Source organism: Pelobates fuscus, chromosome 2 (assembly GCF_036172605.1).
Source record: "Pelobates fuscus isolate aPelFus1 chromosome 2, aPelFus1.pri, whole genome shotgun sequence".
Classification (NCBI taxonomy): Eukaryota; Metazoa; Chordata; class Amphibia; order Anura; family Pelobatidae; genus Pelobates; species Pelobates fuscus.
In genome coordinates, this window is record NC_086318.1 from 279,615,848 (window position 1) to 279,628,142 (window position 12,295).

Genomic DNA, 12,295 nt, shown 5'->3' on the forward strand with positions numbered 1-12,295 from the left:
CAACCTGTTCTTTAGTAATATGCCTCTTATTCAAAGCACTTTTAAAAACCATAAAGAAAAACTGAATCCAGCCCATTCAGTGTGTACTACTAGGCCAGGGATAGGCCACCTTCGGCTCTCCAGATGTTGTGGACTACATCCCCCCATAATGCTCTTACACACATAATGCTGGCAAAGCATCATGGGAGGTGTAGTCCAAAACATCTGGAGAGCCGAAGGTTGCCTATCCCTGTACTAGGCAAATGCTTAATGCAGTGCTTCTCACTATGATGTTAAGCAGGCCCATAGTTCCTTAATTATTTAATCTCCATTAGATAAGTAAATAAGATAAAACCTTCTTATATATTTTTAATCTGTTTATGAATTCACATGTATCTTTGCTGTGACCATAACGATATGTTTATGTATTATTATTAAAAAAAAAAATGTAAGAATGCAGGACCTATTAGTTTTTGTGATCAAAGAGAGCTTACATGACAGCAGAACATTCTTGCCATTTGCTGAATTTAAATGTATCGAATTGGTTCCATTACTTTCCTATTAATCCCCACTAGGTATCTCTAACACAGATCCTTAAATATACCACAATTATGTGTTATTTATTTATTTTTTCACTCTTGTACACTTAAGTCCTTGTGAAGGTGATCAGTGTCATTTCCACTTGTGAATTAGCAGCATGTGTACAAAGTATATATTCAGCATGAGATTGATGCAGGTTTAAACATATAATGTCCCTCTTATAAAATGGGGTAATTTTCTATGCATATCCTCAATGGAATGGCAGTTAAAATACTTTTATGTGCATCAATGGCTCAGTTTTACAACCTTGTCCAAAAATTGTCTGTATACAGAAATAATATTTAATAATACCAGTAATTCACCCTTACAATGCTAGAAAAAAATCTAATGTTTCCATCACATTAGTCACTAATCTAGCATTGTTTTTTTTTGTCAAAATAATCTGTCATGTCCCAAACAGTGGTGACAACATAAAATTCATATATTCATTCAATAGCTAGTATGTATAATAAATACACCTAATACTCCCACCCTTTTTACAGAATAAATGTATTGTCCATTTAAACATGCACACTGTCTATGGAAGCAATTTATAGGCAGGTGTCGCTGCAGGTAACTATTTTGTATTTGCCTGATATGTGTTTAGTATGTCTATCTTCAATTATTTGTCATTAAACTGTGGGCTGCACCCAAGTGTTTTAGTTTGGTTGATAACAAAAAATAGCTTTTTTTTATTTTTTTTATTTAATGTTTACAGAACATGGCGTGCCAAAGTCATATGCTATGAAGTTATCTGCAAAGCAATGACTATTCTTAAACTAAATGAAATGGTTACTAACAAGCCTAACAATTTACTTAAAAAGGCTTTTAATCAGTGGGTAGATCCATAAAGGGGCTTTTTTTTGTGATTTACTATCCTCATTATCATTAAAATAATACTGATATAATATATATATTTTTTTTTTATTCAAAAGTAAAGTTTGGTAATTGTTCAATTTCCATTTGGTTAAACTAATAAAATGGTGTCTGCCGTAAAGGGCCTGTACTTGTTCATTTTATAAATGCAAAGCATCATTGAAAATTGTTTAAATTAAAATAAATACTTTATAAATAAAAATAAACAAGTGTTGTTCATATTTTTTATTTTGATCTTATTTGTATTTTTATCTGACTGACAAGATGACTGTTTTGTAAAAATAATATCAGTGATAATAATAATTCTATTTGTATCCTGTCTTCTTCTTGCCGTGAATCAGCACCCCTTATTCAAGCACGGTACCCCTTCAGTACCCCTTCTGGTACAGTATTGCTACCAAGGATACAGACAGTCCTTGCCTCTTGAACCACTTTACCAGAGAATATATGCGCAAAAATACACCAAATCTATTGTTTCCAAAGAATGACTTTCACAAAGATGAGCAGTACCAACCATTCCAAAACTGTAGATTTTAGAAACTACCAGAAAAGAAAAGCGTGATGTGTTTAACTGTGCAACCTACTGTAAAATTACTTTTTATTTTGAATGTGTAATCAAGTGGACAATAAGCTAAACTGATTTTGAACTGGTTAATGAAATAAATACCCTGCTAATGAATGATGTGTTCAACTGTGAAATCTACTTGAAACTTTCAGTTGTTAGAACCTGGTAGACAAGGGTTTAGAGACCTTTGGCACTCCAGATGTGAACTGCATCTCCTCTAATGCTTTGCCAGTATTATACTGTGAGAGCATTATCGGAAATGTAATACACAATATCTGTTTTGGCCAATGTTGCCTACCCATGATGGAATGTGGCAGAAATGACTGACTTACTGATATGTAAAAAAAAAATAATAATAATGTATTACTGCTTTACTGTTGGAATTAGCTAAGTGGACAATTACATCTAATTATCACTCCTAACACTTTTTTATTAAATGCATACACATATAAATATATATCACACCAATTATACAGCACTATGGTATATATTGGTGCTCTCCATAATATTAAAAACATATACAGAAAATAAATGTTTATACTGCAACGTTATACAAACCATTTTTGAAGCCGGCCAATGTAATTTACCCCCATCAAACCATATATTTTTGAAAAGTAGACACCCCATTTATTTTTCACCCATGTTGTACTTTAGGCATGAATTCTCAGTTCCTGCTATGTGTTACTGACAAAGAACAACCCAATATATGTTCAGCAACATAACCTGCGTACAACTGTACCCCCAATATACAGGTTTTATGTTTTTTTTTGTAAACTTACAGGGGTCAAATGTAGGGCTTTCCCCTTTTCTATGTTTGCACAGGAATGAAAATGAACCCCATCATGACATACCATTTGTAAAAGTAGACAACCCACGGTATTCAAAATGGCTTATGTCCAGTCTTTTTTAGTAGCCACTTAGTCACAAACCCTGGCCAAAATTAGCGTTTATATTTGCTTTCTTTTGCATTTTTCACACATAATATCATCTTGAAATGGCAGTTTACATATGAAAAATGCAAAGAAACAAATATGAACGCTAACTTTGGCAAGTGTTTGTGGCTAAGTGGCTGCTACAAAAGACTGGACATACCCCATGTTGAATACCCTGGGTTGTCTACTTTTTCAAATGGTACGTCATGGTGGGGTTAATTTTCATTTCTGGGCTGCCATACCGTCTCAAAGGCAACATAGCCAATCTGGCAAATAGCAATTTACAAAAACAGAAATTGGCAAATCTTATGTTTGACCCTGTAACTTTCCAAATCTCCATAAAACCTGTACTTGAGGGGTACTGTTGTACTCGGGAGACATTACTCTACAGAAATATGAGTGTTTTAGAGCAGTAAAATTTATTATACTGATAATATCATCAGTGAAATGGCAGTTTGTTTTAGAGCAGTAAAATGTATTATACTGATAAACTGCCATTATGCAGTTGTGCCTTATGCTGTAATGATTTTATACTGTAATGCATTTAAACTGTGAATTCTTTAAACTGTGGTACATTATGCAGCTGTGCCTTAGGCTGTGATGCCTTTATACAGTGGTGCCTTTAAACTTTGACTTTTGCACCTTGTTGCCTTTTAATGACCTTGCAGGCACTTTTACTTTGTCTTGTGCTTCTCCTTGGTCCCAGATATTTATTCCCTGTTCCCTGGGTGTTCAGGGGCCATGTATGCTGCAGACAGAGCTCTCTCCCCGGTCTCTAAACAGCAAATGCACTCGGAAGACGCCCAGGCATGTGCAGTGTCTGCCTTAAAGGGCCCAATACCGATGACTTGCATTATGGGAAGTTGCGGCAGCCATCTTGGATAAGGACAATTGCCAGAAGTACCTAAAATGGAGGAAAATTTACAGTTAACATCCCAAACATATTTGGAAAGTATTTGCAGGGTCTCCTGACATGGGTAAGTGCTGTTTTCATCCAGTTTTAAATCTGTTTCTTGGTAATATAATTTGACAGTGCCCTGTTTGACTTTAGTACTTTGTCACAGGTAATATTTTAATTTTATTTATTTATTGTTTATTTGATGTCTGAATCTACACTATGTTCTGATTCTGATGGAAATGCAGTGGATGGAAAACAGTTATGTATTGACTGTCTTTAGGAGGTAACCTCTTCAGCATCACCTAGACCTGCTCAGCCACAGGAAATGTTGGCACAGCTTACACAGGAAGTTGCAAGGTATTGTCTGAATCTACACCATGTTCTGGTTGTGATGGAGAGCAGTGGAAGGAAAACAGTTATGCACTGACTGTCTCCAGAAGGTAGCCGTTTCAACATCACCTATACCTGCGCAGCCACATGACATGCGTGCATGGCTTACAAAGGAAGTTCCAAGGTATTTTAGAGGCCTTAGGGGTAAAAAAAAAGAGGCCAAACTTTACCCTGTGGAATGAAGGTACTTCCACCCCCCGGACTACACCACCTAAGGTGGTTGCACCAATTTCCAGGGTAGCCTGCAGGACGATGCTAACGCTTGACATCTCTGCTTTTTTGTTGTTGCTTTTTTACGCAAGCCTTTGGATCAAAAGTGGACGCAGACCTGTCCAAATCTATACACCTGCCTATGCAGGATGTCATCCAGCTTTCACTGCTGTTTCTAGAACCATGAAAATTGTGATTAAAGATTTAAAGTCTACTATGGAGAGAGATATTAAGAGCCAAGATTAAAGGTGCGGTCTGAAGTCTTCAGGTTACAACTCACTTCTTCACAGAAGCTTTCCTAGATGTAACTAGGATATTATCTCGAACAAATGGCTGTATCTATAGCAGCTGGAAAGCATTATGGTTCTGTTTCTGGGATGATGACACATCCTCCAAGTCTGCCCTCTACGCCATTCTATTTGAAGGGAAGCTGCTGTTTGGGAAAGCTTTGGATGAATCCATTAAAATGGTGGTTGACGGCTGCAAGGTATTTGTACCTCAGGTCTGAAGATCCAAGAATCCCAGCTCCTCATGGTCAGACAGGATAACCTCCAATGACCAGCATTTCTGAGATACATTAAGTTACTGACCCTGCAGGGAATACTCCAGAGGTAACTCATGACAGTTGGTAAATCTGCCTTTCAAGGTTCTAATAGAGCTATGAAGCAGTAATTTTGCTTTTCAGCAATCAACTTGTGCCAGTCCTGCAGTACTCAAAGCCTTATTTTTAAAATATTTACCTCTCTTCTGGTGCTGAAAGAAAAGGCACATGGAAGCCTATACTGGACCTAAACAGGGCCAACAAAACTCAGTCTTCGGGATGGAGTCAATCAGATCCATATCTCCATATCACCTTGGCGAATATATACCTTCCAAACAAAAAACAGAATCATTCCCTTGCAAACATATTAAATAAACTCACAATGTTTCAAGATGGAATTCTCATAATGGGAGGCAATTTCAATATTCCCTTGGATGAGAGTCTTGATACCACCTCCAAATCCAGAGACTACCAATCTCAAACACAAATTCGATTTAAAAACTCTCTCTCCGAGGCTCAATTTTACGATAGTTGGAGAGCCATACACCCTACACAAAAAGACTATTCCTTTTACTCCCATCCCGCAGGTACCTACTCTAGGATTGACACCATATTCCTACAGCATAGATATCTTTCTCTCATACAATCTTCTGCATATGGCCCGATCACATGGTCAGACCATGCCCCCATGACACTAACCATCTCCTTTCCAGCAGCAACTGCACCTTTCTCCCAATGGAAACTTAATGACTTAATTCTGAACGATGAGGAGACCTTGACCAAGTTGAGAAAGTTAGCATCTAACTATTTCATCGAAAACACCCACCCAGACACAACTCCGATAATGACATGGGAAGCACACAAAGCAGTTATTAGAGGGGAACTGATAAAAGCAGCGGCAATTCTTAAAAAAGAATAGGGAACGAAAAGTAGAACAACTCACCAGAGACATTAAACAACTGGAATGCACTCACAAACAATCCCTTTCATTAGATGACCACAAATTACTTTCAGACAAACGCTCTGAGCTGACAGCTATTCTACATTTACATGCCAAACGCAAGTTATCTCTAACGAAAAATATGTACTACTCCCAAGGTGGCAAGGCAGGTAAACTTCTTGCTAATTCTATACGATTAGAAAGACAATCCTCCTTCATTTCAGAAATCAGGAAAGATGATGGTACCCTTTCTTGCCATATGTCAGACATTCTAGACTCTTTTCATAAATTTTATTCCCAACTATACAACCTTTCAGGGGGCGTGGCCGACAGCCGAGGTGGACGGACGCATGGAGTGAGAGCTCCCGGTCCGAAACAGCCACAGCGTGACTAAAAGCAGCTTTTACCCCCGGCACACGAAGAGAAATTGACGAGGTATATCTCACCTGCCTCACATGTCCCCAGCAAAGCAGACACAGCTGACGGACTCGATCCGATCGGCAAAAAAAAAACGGCCGCGGCCGGCACAAGATGGCGGCGGCGAGGAGCTGGGGGCATTACAGGCCTCGAACCCTCACACAGAGCATGAGGAGCAGCGTTACACCGACGCCCCGGTCACAGAGAAGAAGCTGTATGCAATGCTACAGGATTTCAGGCTTATTCTGCAGTCTGACTTGAAGAAAGCCACTAATGATATTTAAAAAGGAAATTGCAGATCTGGGTGAAACAACTAATAACCTGGAAACTCGCACTGATGACATATGTGCAGCACAAGATACGCTGGCAGACACTGTACAGTCTCTGGTGGAAGAACAGCAACTCCTGAAAAGGAAGATGGCGGACATGGAAGACCGCTCGCGTAGAAATAACATTCGCTTTCGCGGAATCTCAGAAGGTATCACAAGGGAACAACTACCTCACTACCTATTGTCTCTGTGCAAGTCCCTGATACCAGAAACAGCAGACCAGGACTGGCTGATGGACTGTGCCCACAGGCTACCAAAGCCGCAAAACCTGCGCCAAGATACGCCACGAGATGTGGTAGCACGTTTCCACTACTATAAAACCAAAGACTCTCTTCTACAAGCGGCGAGGAAAACATCCGCGTTGCCTGAACCATATGCAGGAGTTCAATTATTTGCAGACCTGTCGGCTATGACTATGAGCAGGCGGAGGGAGTTCATCAATGTAACAAAGACACTACGGAACAACGACATTCAATACCAGTGGGGATACCCGACAAAATTACTTATTTGGAGGAATGCCAAGACACACACCGTCAACGAACCGGAGGTGGGAATGCGCTTACTAAAGGAATGGGGCCTGTTCCCGCTACTACCACCACCACAAGACGCTTCGAATGCAGCATCTCCAAAACGGCCGCAGGCGGAATGGCAGATGGCGGGCTCACCACACAGGAAGAATTAAGACTCTGGGACATGCTCCAGCGAAGACATGCCGCTACCCCACGGCAAATATAGAACATTAAGAGACACTCTGGCCCATGGCTAACCTTCTGATATCTGACATGCTAACGTAACTGGTTGTGAGTATGTGTATATCTGTACCATGTTAGTGTATGCATAATGTCTGTTTTACCCTAGAGCCAAGGTAACGGGAATTCATGGCGCGGGGCTAGCCCAATTCGTTTCACCCATGTGGATAGGGTTCGGGGTAGATATACAGCGACAGGGGCCACACAGTTCCCATAAGGGATGCAGCACGAGGGGGGTACACGGTAGCCATGCCTCAGCAACAAAATATTAAAACACCTCATGTCAGCGCAATGTCTAGAAGGTGGCGGGACAGATGAATGGGAACTAATTGCCGCTATTCAGCGGGTATACGTTTGAACTCTCAGAATGTTAAGGGTAAATACAAGTCTATAGGGAGTAAGGCTGTTTACACTCGGCCTAATTACCTAGGTACGACCCCAGGATGAGGAGTGCGAGGGGAAATGTTTGCCCGCTCGCACCTCACCCACGTAGAGCGCTAGTTCTCTCAAGGGCGCTTTGTATATACTTTGGTTATTTTTTCTCCCCTTCCACACCCCTGTTTACTCGCTACTCCCTCCCTTCTCCTTGCCCTGGAATGGTCTCACACCACGTGTCGCAAGGCGCGAATGGCACTCCAATGCCCCGGTATAGCATAGATTTACACCAGGATCATGGATGATTCTCTTACTGTATTTACATTGAACGTTAAAGGTCTCAACAGCCCTCATAAAAGGAGGTTAGCAGTGCAAGAAATGACCAAGTCCAAGGCAGCTATTGTAAGCCTACAAGAGACGCACTTTTGTATTAATAAACCCCCAAAATTTAATATCAAGTCATACCCCCAAGGTTACCATGCTATGTCCACTACTAAAGCCAAAGGTGTTGCCATCTATTTTCACAGAGATTGGGCCTTTACGCCGACCAATCAGTATGCTAGCAAGGACGGGAGAATATTGATACTAGTGGGCTCCCTGAACGGGCTATCAATGACTATAGCCTTAATTTACGCGCCCAATGAAAGACAAAAATCCTTCCTTAACAAGGTGTTCAGAAAAATTGGCAAGATTAAAGTAGGTCATACAATCGTATGCGGGGACTTTAATTGTGCCCCGGACCCAGACGTAGACGTTAAAAGAGAAGGTGACAAGCGTCCGCAACAGCAATCAATATCACTAGGCCTACACCTTAGGGACTTGCTGCATGGGCATGACTTTTATGACACTTGGAGAAGTCTTAACCCGAGTGGGAGGGATTACACATATTATTCCACAGTCCATAGAACTTACACGAGAATAGATCTCTGCTTACTCGACACCAAAACACTGCCCTTTGCCACTGAAGCGTACATAGGACCGATCACATGGTCCGACCATGCCCCGCATGTAGTGACAATGCGCATCCCGTATCCCGCTAGGGGTAGGGGTACATGGCGCCTAAACGACAGCCTCCTGGACATCCCAGCGCACCTCCGAAGACTACAGGCCTGGGTTGAGGATTATTTCACAGACCATACCCAGTGCTCGTCATCTGTTACTACACAATGGCTGGCCCATAAGGCGGTCATGAGGGGTGAATTGATCCAGTTAGGGGCTAGAACAAAACGATTCCACAACACGGCTCTGCACAAAGCTGAGCAACACTTGGCCATAGCAGAAACCATTCATAAAACAAACCCCACATTAGCAACGCACACACAACTGATGACACTTCGCGCAACACTAAATAGCCTCAACCTCGCAACAACAGAAAGGCACCTGAGGTCTTTGAAACAATCATACTATGTCATGGGCAACAAAGCTGGAAAACTGTTGGCCAGAAAAGCGAAACAAACAAAACTGCAATCCAAAATCCCGTACATAACCTCCGCTACAGGGGATAAACTATATAACCCTCAGGACATAGTAAACGAACTAGCAAAATACTATGCGTCACTTTACCAACTAGACAGAGACCCTGCCACACATCAGCTGACAGAGGACGAGATAGGCCATTTCCTGGACAGAGCTCCCCTAGATAGTTTGACACACACACAATGCGACCAACTGGAGAGCCCCTTCACGGAGGACGAAGTAGAAACTGCAATTAGATCCCTGCCCAAACACAAAGCTCCAGGACCGGACTGGATGTCAAATTATTACTATATCAAATTGGCCAAACAATTAATCACACCTCTCACCAAACTGTTTAATCACATAAAAGTGACAGGAACCATGCCACCAGAAATGCTAGAAGCACATATAGTGACGCTGCCCAAACCCAACAAACCCCCCACACACTGCTCGAACTTGCGCCCAATTTCACTCTTGAATGCAGACACTAAACTGTATGCCAAACTCATCGCCTCCAGACTCAAACCTATCCTCCCAGACCTCGTTTCGGAGGAGCAGGCGGGATTTGTCCAGGGCCGGCAAGTAGGGGACAACACTAGGCATTTCCTGAACCTGATAGACTGGGCAAACACCTCACACCAGGCAGGACTCTTATTAGCGCTCGATGCCGAGAAGGCTTTTGACCGATTGCACTGGAGATATATGCTGCTTACTTTAACCAAAATGGGGTTCCCTCCGACATTCAGGTCCAGCATAATGGCACTTTACCAAAACCCTTCGGCAAAAGTGTTTAGCACAGGGTTTATCTCTGAAAGACTGGCCATACGCAACGGCACTAGACAGGGCTGCCCCCTCTCCCCCCTAATCTTCGTTCTATGCTTAGAACCACTAATTAGGATAGTGAAACAGGACCCTACCATACAAGGGTTGAACACACCAGGGGGCACCAAAAAATTAGCTCTGTTTGCCGATGACGTACTGTTATTTATCACAAGCCCTGAGTCCTCCTTGCCTTCTCTCATGAGAACGTTGGCAGGTTATGGGAAAATATCATACTACAAAAACAATATCACCAAAACGCAAGCCTTACCAATAAATTTAACGAAAAATGTGTTGGGAAATTTAAAACCGCAACACCCCTGGCGCACAAGCTCTCTACAATACCTAGGTGTCAAACTGACCAAATCCCTTCAGACAGTGATCAAAGAGAACCACTATCCTATGATAAACCAGATTAAGAACACCCTTGAAAAATGGGAAGGCTTGAATACCTCCTGGCTGGGCCGTATCTACCTTATCAAAATGATGACACTGCCACACATTCTGTACCTTTTCAGAACCCTGCCCATATCCCTCCCGAACTCACTGCTTAAACTATTCCAAAGCATGGTAAATGCACACATCTGGAAGAGGAAACCTCCAAGGGTAGCTAAAGGGTGCCTGGGACTCCCTTACGTTAGGGGTGGACTGGGTATGCCTGACATCAATGCATATTACAAAGCTTCCTTCTTAGCGCAGGGAATAAGACTTCTCAGGAACCACGACCCCTCACGCACTCCACTATGGCTATCATTAGAGAATGCATGTCTTGAAACGCATGACACTGCCCATTATTTGTGGACATGTGCCGTGCCTCAAACATCTACAGGCCCGAACATACGTTTCTCGGTTACCATGCTCAAGGCGTGGAAAGTCTGGAGCCCGCTGGTGCTAGACTCGACAAAACTCTTTAGGAAAGCGCCAATCACAGCGTTAGCAGCCTATTCCCCGGTGTCAGGGTACCTGAGGCCTCTACCTCTAAAAGAGGTAGAGACTTAGTAGTTTATCCGTCCAAACGAGCTGTTTCCTTCGTTCCTCGCGGTTCATCCAGTCACTTAAACACCGACCGCGAGGAATCCACGTCCTTTTCTAGCGGGACGCTCAATACGTGACGTCATGACGCTATCACGAGCGAACTGCCACTCAAGTGTCCGATATCCAATCGGTACTTGTCAGAGGCGTGTCTACCATCCGGAGCCAGGGTATTTAAGCTTACTTCTCTCTTCAGCTCATTGCCCTGTCGTGGTTCTAGCTTGTCTAGTCACTCAGTGCTCTGGTATTCTAGTTTGCTCTATTGGTTTTGACTCGGCTTGTCGTACTACCCTGCTTACCTCTGTTATCCCTTGACCCGGCTTGTCTCTCGCTTATCTGTCTTCTCGTTCCCTCGACCTCGGCTTGTCTCTGACTATTCTCTATTACTCTCGGTACGTTAGTCCGGCCATTCTAAGGCCCGGTATACGTACCTTTCCACTCTTTGTACCCTGCGTGTTGGATCCCTGTCCCGATCCTGACATTACGACAGGGCCAATGGATCCTGCAGGTACAAACAGTCAGCTTGGTTCTTCTGATCCCAGGTTTGACGCCATGGAGCATAGGATGGATCAGATGGCTCTAGCACTACAGGCACTTTTGTCTCGTGCTAGTAACCCACCTGAGGAGACACGTACTCCTTCTATTTCTCCTGCAGTCTCAGGTCTAGAGGTAGCCACTGTAGGTGCTTCTTCCCGTATTACCCCACCAGTACGTTATGGCGGGTCACCGGAGAAGTGTCGTGGCTTTCTGAACCAGATTAGCATCCATTTCGAATTACAACCCCGCTCTTATCCTACAGATAGAGCGAAGGTTGGATTTGTTATTACTTTACTCATTGAGAAAGCTCTGAGATGGGCCAATCCTTTATGGGAGAATGATAATCCACTAGTCTATAATTATAATGCCTTTGTAGCTGCGTTTAGAAGAACTTTTGACCCTCCTGGTAGAAAGGTCAATGCAGCTAGATTACTGTTGCGCCTTAGACAGGACAATCGAACACTTGTGGATTATGCACTAGAGTTCAGGTCCTTGGCGGCAGAAGTTAAGTGGAACGAACAGGCTTATATAGATGTGTTTCTGAATGGGTTATCAGATGTAATTCTTGACGAGGTCGCTACTAGAGAACTCCCTGAGAATTTGGAGGATTTAATTTCTTTTATATCTCGTATTGATGAACGCCTAAGAGAGAGGCAGAACACTCGAGATAGG